Source organism: Panthera tigris, chromosome C2 (genome assembly GCF_018350195.1).
Source record: "Panthera tigris isolate Pti1 chromosome C2, P.tigris_Pti1_mat1.1, whole genome shotgun sequence".
NCBI classification, from domain to species: Eukaryota; Metazoa; Chordata; class Mammalia; order Carnivora; family Felidae; genus Panthera; species Panthera tigris.
The window spans coordinates 133,504,257-133,519,126 of NC_056668.1; the positions used below are offsets into that span (position 1 = coordinate 133,504,257).

General features: G+C 36.2%; 1 protein-coding gene across 9 annotated transcripts in view; it reads right to left on the reverse strand.

Annotated features, from left to right (window-relative positions):
• TBC1D5 (TBC1 domain family member 5) overlaps window positions 1-14,870 on the reverse strand; it is a 536,588-nt gene that overhangs the window by 399,601 nt on the left and 122,117 nt on the right. For 2 of the 9 annotated variants that reach the window (XM_042999058.1, XM_042999059.1), the window contains one exon: window positions 1,746-1,945. The exons of 6 other annotated variants lie outside the window; for them this stretch is intronic. The gene's annotated coding sequence lies outside the window, so the exon portion shown is untranslated. Of the gene's footprint in view, window positions 1-1,745; window positions 1,946-4,792; window positions 6,580-14,870 lie in introns of those variants that run through there. One more of the 9 variants, XM_042999061.1, reaches the window with a different exon arrangement.

Here is a 14,870-nt window from a genome sequence, read left to right on the forward strand (position 1 = left end):
AGAATAGAATAGAGCACTGCACACATTCCAGGTAGCTAGGGTAAAAACTATTTCAGCTTTTGTTTCACTTTCATTGGTACATTTATGCCTGTGGAAATTGGCTCATAAATGTAAATTTTATTCCTTACAATGGTTGTGTTAAAATAAATGTGAATTCCTCCTATCTGAGACACCTTCAACTCTAAGTTCAATAATTCTAGTTTGGTACTCCTTTAACAAATTTAATGAAGGTGGCGGGGAGGGGGACAGAAAGAGATATGGATACCAAAAGCCTTCTATATGGAATGTGCTGGAAGTACGCTGGCAGGAAAACATTTTTTAAGGCCCCCTATGAAGGCTCAGTTAAAGGAGAAGGAAAACAATACGGGAAAGGGTAAGGAAAAGATTGGAAACTGATGACTAGATAGATGTAAGAAGTGGAAAGAAAGTAATCAGGGAACTCTGAGTAACTGTTAGAGAACAACATCATTCCCTGAAAAAGCCTACAATCTAAATCTGGCAGATTGTGTAAACGCACGCGTGCATGCACGCACACGCACACGCACACACAAATGAATCTCCAGAACATATTACTATAATAAGGATATTTTATTGATAAGTGTTTATGCCCCCCCCCAAACTCACATGTTGAAATCTTAATTCCCAATGTAATGGGAATACACGATGAAATGGGAATATAGATTATAAGGGTGGAGATGTGGAATAAGCTTAGGAATTCCCTGAGCTTGCAGGGATGAGTTAACAAGGCATAAAGAAATAGAAAGTCATAGGATATACACACCCAAGTTTGGGTAAACAAGCTTAGGTAAATAACATTAGGTAAATGGGGCAAAGGCCCCCAGTATAGGACAAAGGTATAGGAACAGGGAATCTCAGGAAGAAAACATCCAAGATGAGGTAAACAAGATTAGGTATTCAGGGCAGAAAGGCCCCCTAACTTAGTACAGCAGAAAGCTGCTTTCACAGGAAGGAAGGACCAAATTAGGTAAACAGGTAAATAGGGCTACAGACCACAGTGGGGCAAAGTTGCCCAGAGCAGAGCTAATTAGCAAAAGAAAGATGCCTTGCTGACTGTGAGGTAGCAAGCTCAGGCTTTCTTGTCCCCTAGGCCAGTTTAGGTAAACAGAGGTGGGGCCTCTCTTCTGCTGTAAACAACCTTCCACCCAGATTTTGTTTTGTATTTACCCAAACCTCTAACACCACGTATCTCCAAAACCCTCTTCCCCTCCCCCCACCCATGAGTTCATGTTCATGGTTTCGTTGTCTCTTTGTGCATGTCCATCACACTTGTAAGCCTTCTGATCCTCATAAAAACAGAGCAAGGACTCTTACTGGGGACTTTTGTCTCCTCCCAGGACATTAGCCTCTCTTGCATTTTTAGTCCTGCATCCCACTTTCTTGCTGGACAAGAGAGGACTCCAGACCCAGAGTCTATGACAGGTGGAACCCTCATGAATGAGATTAGTGTCCTTATAAGAAGAGACCTTCGAGAGGTTTCTCACTCCTTCCACCATGTGAGGACACACAAAGAAGATGGTGGTCTGTGAATCAAGCACTGCATCTGCTGGCACCTTTATCTTGGACTTCTCAGTCTCTGTGAAGACTGTGAGAATTGTTACAAATAAATTTCTGCTGTTTGCAGGTCACCAAGTCTATGGAATTTTTGTTACAGCAGCCCAGAGACTAAGACAGATACTGATAGCATCCAATTTTTAAATGTACATTTTGAATAAATATATGCTTACCTTTCAGGAGACCTTTATTGATCCAGAAATCTAACTGACACCTGAAAATGCATGCTCTAATCTGAAGATGACTTCAGATTCAGTACAACAGAGTTCTCCAAATACAAGTCTTGGTTGGCAAACAGGAAGCAAAGAAGAATGAAGAAATAGAGATCACTTGAGTTTTCCCTCAACCAAGCTTCTGACAAAGAAGCAAATACCTAGAAAAATAAATAAATAAAATAGCCTCACACATTCCTATCCCAAAAGGAACCCTGAACCAAAGCAAACAATAAAAAGGCAAGCTGAAAAAATTTAGGTCATACTATTTTAAGCTTTTGGACAAGTGTAAGCCTACTCACTAATCACTCTTTCTATCATCTATTTTAACTTCTGGAAGAAAGGAAGCCATTTTATTTTACTTAAAATAAATGGTACTACAAAAACTTTAAATCTAAAACACCTCCATATGAAACAAATCACATTACAACTTCATTTCATTGACATGAAAGTGTTCAAATAATAAACACACTATTCTAATACATAGTAAAATAATAGCAAGTACTAAAATTACAAAGAATTAAAAAATGGAAAACTGCCATTTGAAAACAAACATGGGGAAAAATTCCATTGAAAAGGATTCCAAACATTAATAAAATGTCAAATTCAAATACTGATGTATCAGTGCAACAAGTAAATATTATTTGTGATGTAAAAAGTAATTTCCCTAGCTTTTTTGCATAAAGAAAAAGAAAAATGTCTTATCACCTGTAATTAATATTCTTCCATAAGTCATATGACACAGATACAATCTACATGAAATCTGCAAGAATGACAACTGACTTCCTTAAATAGCTATCTAACGTAAGTAAAGAACCTCTTAATAATAATATCAAATTACTAAACATTACTATCACTTTTCTCTAGATTTCATTCTATATAGTTTACTCCCTATAACCTGTTAGAACTTATTAGTAGCTCAACATATGTACAAAAGGACAAAAGTAATTAGGTACTATAATGTGAAACATAAATCAATACCACAGAACTGAAAAGCATTATGACAACAGATATAACTGAAACCTACTGAGAGTCAAAAGAAATTATTTAAAACACATTTTAGCATCATATGCTATTAAAACCAAGTAACAAAGTATGATTTGTAAAGAACAGATGAATGTGGCATTGACCTCTAAACAGATGTCCAGAAACTTTTATGCTCTTGTATTGAATACAATTCATGTTCTGTTTGTTTGATAAAGAGAATGATTTATTACGTTCTGATGTAGCATTTCCTTATTTTAACTTTCAATCTTATCTGAAAAATTACCAACAATTCATTTCTAAATTATACAATATATGTGTGAAAGATACCTAAATACAGTCTACGCCTCCTTGGACAGTAATATAGTCACATGCTTTTTCTGTATGGTTGAGCTAAAAATTGCTACATGTCTCCATTTCTTATCTTTCCTTTGTAAAAATAATTTTTATTTAATTTTAAATTATTTAAATAAATTTTATTTAATAAATTTTATTTATTTTGTATTTATTTATATATTTAATAAATTTTATTTATTAAATTTATTTAATAAATTTTAAATTATTTAAATAAATTTTATTTAATAAAAAAATTTAAATAAATTTTATTTAAAAATAATAAAAAAAATTTTTATTTTATGAGTGGCTCTTTAGAATGAAGGACATTCAAATATCTCTCAACTATTCCAATATATGTGTATTTCACAAATGTGTGTTTATATAATAGTTAATCTATATTGTCACACTACTGTGTCAATACTATTCAGAGAATGATGGCTATTACTTCATAATGGCTATTCATAACCAAAGAAAAACTGCTAATATAATCAGTATCCTGAGTAGTTATAATTTGTTTTATTTCTAAATACATACTTTACACTCAGGTCAATTCTACATGTCATACATTGCTCCGAAAGTAATTTACTTTCTTGCTCTGACAGGATATATCCAATGAAATATTTTATTGGCATGCCATCAGAGAAACCAAAAAGGAGAAAAAGACCTACAAGGCAGAGTTAGCTAACAGAGGCTTTATCTCTACAGGAATACTGTATGAAACTAGACTTCTTCAGCCATCTATATGCAGAGAACATGTTTACCATTAGTCTCACTGAAAGGATATACCAGTTCTTTTTCTAGTTATCCTCTATGGAATTGCATAAATATTGAGAAAATCTAGAAATAGATATACACATGCACATATAAAAATTATTGTCAGTGTATAAGTTACTGCTGCCCTGGGACTGCAATAATTTATGTAACATCTGTTTTCATATTTTTCTAATTTTTTTCCTAATTAACATGCATATTTAACGCATAAATGCTCAGACCACCTCGTTTTTCTGCTGACTGTGCCTCTTTATTTTTGAAGTTGTGCACTCCTAGGGAGAATTCAGGAGAGATGGAAACCAAAATCTTATTCAAAGCACTAATTTTAAAATGTAAACAACAGTAATAAACCAACTTCCAAGAAAATACTAAAGTCTTAAGAGTCTTCAGAATAAAAGTTCAAGCTGCCAACAACAGTCATGCACCTAACTTGAGGTCCAAATACCAACGAGCAACACAGAAGCTTAATTCCAACATTATATTAATCTTCTTGATTCCTTTTTAATTTTTATAAAAGCTGAGAAACCTACTATAAAATCTATGATTATTTGACTTTGAAAATTCTGGTAGCATTTTAAAATTGTTATGCCGTAGGCAACAAACATACATGAACATGCTCCATATGGTAAGCATCAGGAAGTATGTAACCAGCTATATGTTTTTGAATTGTAAGCTTCCAAATCCCGTGCAGATGTGAGGAAAGGGGGAAGTTTTGACTCTGAAGCTACATTCAAGTACAATCAACTTCTGAAAGATCTTAATCTGTACTGGGAAATTTAAAATTCAAAATACTACTTATCTTTATTTTTAATAGAAAAAGTAAAATTAGAGGCTGATCAAACAAATGCTACAATAACTAAAGTATTCCCAAATAACAATGTTTAATATGCCAACACTGTGACTCCATCTGTACTTACCTCACTTTAGAATTAAACACTTTGTATTTTAATTGCCTAGTTATGTATTTCAGGCAGTCATTTATTACTTCTCATCTGTTGTCAGGGCTGTTCTAGGCCTTTGTAAACACGGAAATTCTCAACCCTCATAGAACTTACATTTTACTTGGGATATCAGACAGTATCCAATAACGATGCAAATACGTAACTGTAAACAGAGATCAACGCTATTAAAAACAGGGGAAGGGGTAAGCCATGAGATTTAATAACAGGAGATTTGATTTAGCCCAGAGGTCAGCAAAGACCTAAAGACTACTTAAGATGAGATCTGAAAAGTATGGGGCAGTCTAGGAACAGCAAGTACTAAGGTCTCAAAGCATTATGAGAAAAGCATATTCTGAGTCAAGAAAGAGAAGCAGAAGGGCCAGTCACAGCTAGAGAGGGAACATATGTGAGACAAAATGGGGCAGAAGTCAATAAGGCAAAATTACCACAGGGTTTTAAATATAGTATCGATCAATTACACATTGAAAAATTACCAAATTTGGCTGAGTTACGGAGACGAGCAAGAAAGGTAAAGGGGAGGAGTTAGGTGTGAGGTGACAGATTAGACTAAAGTGGTGGTGTTAAAGATGGGGAGAGAAGGCAGGAAGATTTATGGGCTAACAGAAGAATTTGGTAAAAGATTCAATTTTGTGGCGAATGAAGCTGGATAACAATTCCATTCAGTGATATAAGGAAACCTGGAAGAAGATCTGCTGTTGGAGGAAAGAGACCAAATTACACTAGGGCATATTAAAGGATTACCTGTTGGAGATGTCTTGCAGGGATTTCAATGTAAACATCAGAGCTATAATAGTCTGGAGATTTAAGAAAGGTCTGGGCTAGAATCAAATTTAGAACTTACTAGGATATGGGTAGCAACAACAACAAAAAAGGCACCTACATTGCTTTTCCCCCCTGAAAAATTCCCTATGCACATGTTGTATCTTCCTTGTTTCTAGCTATCATACCACATTGGAACAGAAAAAAATATATACTTCATAATGTGACAAAATCATATAGCTTGTAAATGGTTAACTTCATAAGGCATATATGCCTTATCTTAAGTTGCTAAATAATAGTCATCATTTACTGAAATGCCTACTTGGGTTAAAAACTATTAAAAATATGCTGAAGCATTCTAAAAATGTGCATCAGGTCATTAATCCTCACAATAACCTTAGAATTGAACAATTATTGAGCCTACTTTTTAGATGCAGATACCGAAGTTAGGGAAGTGTTTAGAGTTGCTAGTAAAGCCAATAAATGAGAGGCACACTTCCAACCCAAGCATATCTGAATCCACAGCCCATTTTCTTTCCACTCAAAAGGAGGGTAGCAGGTATCGATCTTTAAAATAAATTTACCTCAGTTTCAAACCTGGCCCCAGAAGACCACTTAAGCTCTCTTAAATATCCTCATCTGCAATTCCTACCTTGCTAGGAAATACTGACACTTCAGGGAACATATAAAGTGTGTTATCACCATTCACATGATCCGTCACCACAGGAGTCACAGTTGAGAGAGGGCTTAGAGCAGAAACTAAGACTGACACTGAAAGTTTGGGATATTTCACAGCATAGGTCAGGGCAGGTCATCAGGTACAGTACCTCAGCTCATCCTTGTTCTTCCCCTCATGGAGGAAGAGTAGTTTCCATCAAAAGAGCAGATGCTAATATGATAAAAGCTGTAGGTGGAGAGTTCAGCAATGTTTCTAAAACATTACAATGCACAAAAATCACCTGGGAGGTTTTTTTTTTTTTTAAGTTTATTTATTTATTTTGAGAGAGAGTGTGTGTGCATGCATGAGAGAGGGGCAAAGAGAGGAAGGGAGAGAGAGAACCCCAAGCAGGCTCCATGCTGTCAGCACAGAGCCCGCCTTGAGGCTCGATCTCATGAACCAGTGAGATCATGACTTGGCCGGAGAGTCAGACGCTTAACCAACCAAGCCATCCAGGCACCCCCTGAGAAGCTTCTTAAAAATGGAGACTGCCAAGCAGATCTTCTCAAGGATTCTGACACAGAAATGGAAAAGATGCCCCTTCAAGCTTTCTAAAAGATATCTACCTACAGCAACCACTTTCCATTCTTTAGCATGTGTTTTTTAAATTATTTGTTAAACATATATATTTTTTTAGTCCAATTAAATTGTACCCAACTTAATATAAACATTTCCGATATTTTTCTTAACAACTACTGTCAAGGTTCCTTCCCAATGGAAAGAAGGATAATTAAACAAAAGTAGTTTTAATGATACATAAAATGCCTCCATCAAAACTTATTTTCCTTAATATAGATTTTAGTCTTATGATTAAAACTAAGTCATCTAGGGATATATTTGTCAAAAGACACAGGAATGTTTAAAGGAGATGAATGGTTCATAAAGAACATTTTGCCACAAAAGTTAACCTTTGGTGAAAAAAAAATATATATATTTGATTAAAGAATCCTGTACTTATGTAAGAGGGTCTAATACAGTAATAGTTATTCAAAAGATGGATAACGAGATTACATGTAACCCTGTCAAGTGACACCAATGAAAACTAATATATACTGGTACCAAAGCAGCATTCAAAAAAGAAAATGTCTACTCTATTTCCAGACACTTCAGATCACTTAAAAATGAAAGTATGTCTATCTTTCCTTCTACATGAACCACAGCTGTCACTGTGGAAGCATATAGTCCAATCATTGTCCCAGCGGCTCCCATCAACTTGATCTACTGGTGCCCTGAGTCAGGGCTGCCTTAACAACATTCTAGTGACCTAAAGGTTCTAACAAATTCCATGGGGCACATGTGTGGCTCAGTCAGTGGAGCATCCAATTCTTGATTTTGGTTCAAGTCATGATCTCAGAGTCATGGAATCAAGTCCCACATCAGGCTCCATGCTTAGCATGGAGCCTGCTTGAGATGTGTTCTCGTTTTCTCTTTCTCTCTCTCTCTCTCCCTCCCTCCCTCCCTCCGTCCTTCCCCTCCCTCTGCCCCTCTCCCCAACTTGTTGTGTGCACATTCTCTCTCTCTCTCTCTCTCTCAAATAACAAATTCCAAAACTCCAAACTTTCATCCAAGGCTAACTGAATTTAATTTTTTTTATTTTGAAATTTCAAGATGGATGTTGTTAAGACATATTATCTGTGAAGCTAAATATGGGCAGTTAAAATTTTAAGTTTATGACATAATATCTCCTTGTGTTTTTATGGCCCCAAAAAAAATACCCATTCAGGTTTCTGTTTTTGATCCCGTGATTTACATCAGGACCATGATAGGGAATAGAAAACTAAAGATAATAAAAGTTGCTTGAAAAAGAACTTCAGTAACAATAACATTACTACTATACTGTGCTGCTGATATTTACATGGTATATCTCATTTAATGTCTCCTCACCTCCACCCTAACCACTCAACAAACAAACAAACAAACAAAAAAACAGGGGCACCTGGGTGGCTCAGTCAGTTAAGTATCTGACTCTTGATTTCAGCTCAGCTCATGATTTCACCGTCATGGGATCGAGCTCATCCTCAGGTTCTGCAATTACAGCGCTGAGCCTGCTTGGGATTCTCTCTCCCCCTCTCTCTACCCCTCCCTGACTTATGCTCTTCAGCACATGCGGTGTCTCTCTCTCTCTCTCTCTCTCTCTCTCTCTCTCTCTCTCTCTCTCTCTCTCTCCCCCTCCCTCCCTCCCTCCCTCCCTCTCAAAATAACAATAATTTACAAATTTAAAAATTTAAAAATTTAAAAAAGCTAAGAGGAGCTTGAGCACACTAACTTGCCCAAGATCTTATCATTAACAACTGGTAAAGCTGGGATTTGAATCCATGTGATTGGAACCCAGAGGCCACATGGTCTTAACCATTATAACATGCTATATTAATTTAAAGGCAATATTAAGTGTGATTTACCTGACCATTACTCACTCTGTTCATGAAATCCCTTAACTCTATAAACCTTTACACAGCCAAAAATCCCAAAAGTACTGACACAATATAAATCTTTCTTTCTGTCTTTTATGGTAAATGAAATGCTTCCACATTGTTCTAATAATAAAGCATATCTTTGCTTCCTAAATGACTCGTCATCTTGAAACAGTATATAACATTATTTTCTCACAGTCATGCTCATTTTCACTAACCACAGTCGGTACCAAGTTAGATCCCACACTACCAGAAGCTCCAGGCAAGACAGAAACCAACGTATATACAATGCAAGAAAATAACTTTTTGTGATTTAAAGATTATATCTTCTACTATTTCTCTTGGTGCCAACAAGATAACTTTTCTTCCCAAATCTTGGTTACATTTAGGATTCATTTAGAACCAAGCTCTAAGTACCAAGTTTGAATTAGCTTTAGAATAAGAAACGGATCAGTCTCAATCACTCTGTATATATAAATAAACCAAAAGAAGCCAGTCAATTCTGAGAGTTGCTTTGGGAACTTGGGGTTCATTCCAATCCTGAAGATCAGTCTAAGCCCTGAGAAAAGTTAGAAAATTCCAGGAACTGTGGTTTCCCTAAGAGAGCTGCAGATTCAACCTGACTCCATGAGATGAAAAATTCCATTAAGCTTTAGTCTTCATCCATTTCCTCTGGCAGACATAAGGCATGGGACTTTTCAAAGTACACATCTTCCACAGTACAATAAGGAAGTAAACATATTTGTAATTAAAGTACTCCCTTCTTTTAAGTGTGTTCCTGTAACTAACATGAAAATAAGATTTTTGAAGAAATTATTTTAGATTAAATAAGCTGAAAGTTTAAGCATTGTCCATAATTTTATTTTGTATTCTAAATTCTCAGTTCCAGACTAATTAAATTATTCCACATCTCATTAACTACTCCTCCTTATGTCATTCCATTTGTTTCAGAGTTCCTTTTTTTAATCTGTTGCCTTTTTATAACATTACCTGTCACCTTTTATCCATGAACACCGTAATTTATCCTGTTCAAACTATGCAAAAAGAAAAACTCAAACCATACTTGATTATGCTGGAGGAAAGTCTGTGAAAGTATTCTAGAATTCTGGGGAAGCTTTCTCAGAAAACAGAAGTGGACGAAACTAATTATAATAAGAAAGAGAACAGATAATAAGTTAGCTCTACAAAGGACTCAATTATTTAAGATTTATTTTTTCTGCTGCGTGGCTCATGACTTTCCCATCACTTACTTCACTACCAAACTACTGTTCCTTTATTGATCTCACTACCTATTAGCTTCTTCTCAAAAAGAAATAAAGGAAATCTAAACCGGATAATGTTGGTGATCATTAGCAGCATAGAAAAACGGCTGAATCAATTATCAGGCACTTGGTATTTTTGAAAGATAATTCCAGTGGTGGTGTAGCGTACTAGCAATGAAACTGGCATAGTAGCTTCAGAAATGGGAGGACTGACAAAGAATAAGAGGAAAAAATGGGGGCACCTAGACATAAAAATGGAAGAAGAGAAATAAACTTAGTAAATTTCCAAGGTTTCTAATTTAGGAGTAAGGCAAAATGTTTATACTATGAAAGGACTAAAAGAAAGTAGGAGGGGAAGGAGTAAGAAAAAAGTTAAGAGAAAAAGCACATACTATATCACTTCATATCTATAGCTATCTCAGTACCTCGTACCCCTAAAAATGTTTCTCTGTGAATAAAAAAATGAATGAAACAGCTCAATTTTATTTTTGTTAACTTTTATAACATTAATTAATTTGAATTTGCTTACTAACATGAAGTTTCTTATTTCTTTCTTCTTTTTTTTTATTTTTTTAATATATGAAAATTTCTTGTCAAATTGGTTTCCATACAACACCCAGTGCTCATCCCAAAAGGTGCCCTCCTCAATACCCATCACCCACCCTCCCCTCCCTCCCACCCCCCATCAGCCCTCAGTTTGTTCTCACTTTTTAAGAGTTAACATGAAGTTTCTAAACTCACAACTAATTCCATAACTACTTGAGACTTTTTTTTTTTAATTTCCTAGATTCTAAACACTTCTGGAAGCCTAGAAGTGTCTCCAATTGTAACTCTCTTTTAAAAGTTGCCAAATTGTGGTCTCTATGATTCATCTAATATCTCACTTCGAGCAACTAACAGGTATAAATAATCCAGCTGAATTTTAAAGTTTGCATAAGGTTACTCGCTCAGTAGTAACACTCCAAAAATATAAATACCAAAAGATCATACCTGTATAAGTGTTTTCGGTATCCTAATTCAATAAAACAGCAGTGAATTAATTTACTTTTGCTACTCAGAAGGATAACTTTTTAAATGTATTCTTCAAACCACTTTAAAAATATTTAAAGATTCCAGGCAAAATGATTACTATGGTCTAATATTGCAATATGATGTATAAAACTAAAAATATTCAAAATCCCATAAGAAAACTGCTGAGGTTAAAAGATTATAAGTTGGTAAAATGAAAAGAGGAAAATCATAAATATAATAAATGCAGCATACCAAAACTTTTGGTTTTATAACCAGAAGGATTACAAAGTTATTTCAAAAAACTACTGTTTTCTATTTTGAATGCTGGAATTCAGCAAGCAACTGGCTATTACTCTCCACGGACAGAAACCCAAATAAGGCACCCAAATCTTATAGGACATTAAAAAAAAAAAAATTGCCCAAAGACAATCTTATAAGAAATGATGCTCAAAGTCTTTTGTGTTTATCTTTATAGTAATTTATCTCATCCAAGCTAACGGATAGGAGATGTGACAGTAAATGCATGATTAACTACCACACTCCTTACAAGCACAAATTTTAAAAAGGCTTGTTGGGGGCACCTGGGTGGCTCAGTCAGTTAAGCATCTGGCTCTTGATCTCAGCTCAGGTCATGATCTCGTGGCTCATGAGATGGAGCCCCGTGTGGGGCTCTGTACTGACAACACAAAGCCTGCTTGGAATTCTCTCTCTCCTTCTCTCTCCGTCCCTCCCCTGCCCATGTGTGCACCATGCTCTCTCTCTCTCTGTATCAAAATAAATAAACTTAAAAAAAAAAATAAACAGGCTTGTTGAAACCTTCAAAAAAGCTAGTAACCCTATTAAAAAGGATACACTCCCCAGCCCTCTATACTGGTCCTCTCCTTGCCTAAGCGACTGAACACCAGACCACCTTCCAGAGCAGTATTTGTGGAAGAAAAAAAAGCCCTAAAGACTAGGTTACCTAACCTAAAATTGTTTCTGCTTTTAAAATATGATGGCCTACAAATTCACTGAAATAATATCTTTCATTGAAAATACTCAAAATGACCTTATCTAAAGACTATCAATATGTAAAACTTACGTTTAAACTTTTAACTGCCTTTCTGAGCAACGCCTGATGATGTTAACTTCTCAGTCCATGATACTTGGGGTGGGAGTGAGGGTGGGAGGAGGATGTCCTAAAAGAAAGACTCTTCTTTGTGTTGTAAAAACGTCATTTTGTTTAATTCTCACAATAGCTATATGAAAAGTCCTAATATTGTCATTACTCCTACTTGCTCTGCAGATGAAGAAATGTAGGCATGGTTAACTAGATTTATTTAATATCACACTGTTAATAATTAGTATTTAAACTCAGGTCTGTAACACTCCACAAGCCATGTCCTTTACACAACATCACAATGCTTTCAAGTATACCTATGAGTAAGTAATGTAAGTCAAAATCATGTGGTGAATTAAAGTGATTCCTTTATCTCTACCTCACCAAAGTACCTTGGAAACCTACCATCAAAAGTGATTAAGTGTGTATCACCTATGACCGTGGACCATGGACCACTGAAATCTGTGATTCAGGAAGCTCAAACATCAGTTTCTCTCACTTTATTTTCACTCTGAAGTATATTATCTCTTGTATTCAATACTACAGAAAAGAAACTTCTCTCAAGCTCTGTGCTTCAGTGGTACACAACGATTTAGGATTAAACTCTCTAAACAACAAATTCTTAGTTTTCTTTATGTAACCTTGATAGACCATACATACATACATAGTTGCAAATCAGACTTTTTAAAAGGCATCCCTTCTCAAATGTCCCGAAAGTAGTGTGCAGGTTGGCCAAAGACAAAATACATCCTGAGCCTCATTAGTATAAATGTGCAATGAATACAGATAAATCCCAGAGTAAGTCTTCAAACACAAATTATCATACTCAGAATAAATAATAAAACTAGAAAATTCAGATCCAGAGTTGACATAACCAATTAAAAAGGGTTCCAAAGAAATTATTAAAATACTGCCTAGAGGCAATTCCAGAATTTCCTTATGAAGAACTCATCACTCTTGACAGAGGGCCAGACTTCTTTTGACACTTAGCAGAGTTTCTCAATCAGAACACGTTTAAAATGAGACAGGAAGTTTCAGAATAAGCCACTTCTGGCTCTTGCAGCAAAGGAATAACGTTGACCAGGAAACAGAGCTCTACATGGCAATAAGATTCGACCATGTATGTGTTATGTTATGTATAAGTTACTTTTAGGAAATAGATTGGTAAATCATTTTCTCAAGTATGAGAATTTTTAAAAACTAAGTTCTGGGGCGGCTCAGTCCATTGAGTGTCCACCTGGGTGGCTCAGTCCATTGAGTGTCTGACTCTTGACTTCGGCTCAGGTCATGATCTCATGGTTCATGAGTTCGAGCCCCACACTGGGCTCTGTACTGACAGTGCTGGGGTTTCTGTCTCACTCTCTGTTCCTCCCTGCTTGCTCTCTCTCTCTCTCTCTCTCTCTCAAAGTAAATAAAAATAAACTTAAAAAAACACTAAGTTCAAAAAATTCTGTAGTTTATTTTCTTTTGATTATTATTATTCTAATTTTGCCCTCAGTAGCTTAGACTATTTTGAGCTGTATTTAACCAAGATTTGGTGCCTAGAAACCACTTAACATAAGTTTATTAATTTCCTAAGAGCCATATTTTCAGTTCAATTTAGTCTCAGATTTCCACATACACAAAACATCCACCTTTAGATTGGTGCAGTTCTCTTCCAGACTAATATTTCTTCTTAAACAAAAAGCTCTCATCAGAGCAAAAACTCTTCACAAAGCAATGGAGCTGCATTTCCTAATGGACTGGCCTTCCCAGCTTCATACAATTAATAATAGGAAGGTCACAGTTCAAGATGGTAGGTAGTAAGATCCTGAACTCACTTCCTTTCATGGACACAACAATTTAGAATCACGTTTGAAATAATTCCCTATAAAGAGGACCTACATACTGGATGAAAAGATCCTCCACAATAAGGGAAAACACCAAGATGGGCACAAGGGGTAGAGATAAAATATTGCTAAGTAATAGACCACACCCCCGGTGTGGTGCTCCATGGACAGGAGGAACCTCAAAGGTATGGAACTTTTCCCTGAGGCGTAAAAGATTCAAGCTCCACATTGTGCACCCCAACCTTTATATCCTACACAGGAGAGACAAGACCTCAAAATGCCTGGCTTTGAAAACCAGCAGGGAGTATATCCAGAAAAACTATAGAACTATAGGGAAAGGGAAACCGACTCTCAAAGGGCTCACACACACAGACTCACTCAATCCAGAAACCAACGCAAAAACACCAGATTTAAAAAACAAAACAAAAAACAAACAAACAAATAAAAACAGTGCACAAAACATAGGCAAAAGAGATCTACTTTACGAATCTCAGAGCACGCACCAGAGAGGCAGGAGGGACTGAGACACTAGCAGTAGCCATTTTTGCTAGTTTATTCAGCCTTATCTCCAGCACTGGAGAATGCCATTTTGGAATCCTCCCTCAAGACTGCTGATGCCAGAGGATGGTGCCCCACTAAGAAGCCCATACAACCCAGCAGCTCAGCCAGACCCTGCAGCTGACAGGATGATAACTCTGCCTAACAGTAGGCCTGTAGCAACTGCCGCCCTGTCACAACAGGGGGGCACATGCGACCCACACAGGGAACACCTCTGGAGCACCGGGGCAGATTGCATTTCTGGGCCCCACAGGACAACTCCTACATAAGGCTGTTCCTTCAAGACCAAGAGATGGCTGAACAACCTAAACGCAAAAACAAACACAGACTGGGCAAAATAAAGAGACAGAAGAATATGTTCCAGTCAAGAGAACAAGATAAAACCT